Below are 871 nucleotides of genomic sequence, written 5' to 3'. Positions count from 1 at the left end.
AGAAATTCGAGGCCGGCCAGATCCAGGTTTTCGGGATACATTTCCACTTTCTTGATGACGTTTCCACCATCTGTACGCAGTAGCACAATCGACGCCATATTCCACACCTGCACCAGTAAAACTCACGTTTGCATGTTGAATGAGAGCTATAACACCCTGTTTAACAGCACTGTCGTAGTGACGTGCCATGCTCCCAGAATCGCAGCACACCACAATCATATTATCAGCTAACGATAATATTCAGTAGCTTGTGACGTTGTGAGAACAACACAGGCGCATTATATTTATTTATTCCCACTCAAAAAAAGTACCTTAGAATTGGATTTGACCTCATACGTCTATTTTCCGTGATGTACTTTTTCCTATATTTTCTGAAGAACAAGCTTACTGACTGAAGTCCCCTAGCATCAAACTTATCTCCACATATACCACTTCTCTAGAATAAGGAACGAAAATAATCCGCACAAGGTTGCTATAATGGGGCGGTACAGAACTTGAATAAATTGAGTCTTCCTAAGACTAACCATCATGGTCACGGGGTTGCAGGCACTAGCTTGTGCTTTTGGTGTCGATGAGTATGGGTTCTAGGCCCAACGCTACCACTTTTTTATTTTTTGCAGCTATATCGGAACGTTCAAATTTTCATTTTTACATTCCAAATAAGAGGAATTATGATGACATTTATTTGGATATATTTTTAAAACGAAGAAAAGAGTGAAAACAATACACGAAAACAAACACTATTACCAGTACTAAAGAATTGCTACGAAAGACTACAACGAATATCTAGGCTCCTAACCCCGAGGCTTGCAACTTGGGCTAAAGTGGGTTAAGAACTACTGCGGTCAATAGTCCTCAACGGACTCAAACC

This window comes from Thermobia domestica, chromosome 7 (genome assembly GCF_964235325.1).
Source record: "Thermobia domestica chromosome 7, izTheDome1.hap1.1, whole genome shotgun sequence".
Lineage (NCBI taxonomy): Eukaryota > Metazoa > Arthropoda > Insecta > Zygentoma > Lepismatidae > Thermobia > Thermobia domestica.
Note: the sequence above shows the minus strand (reverse complement) of the source record.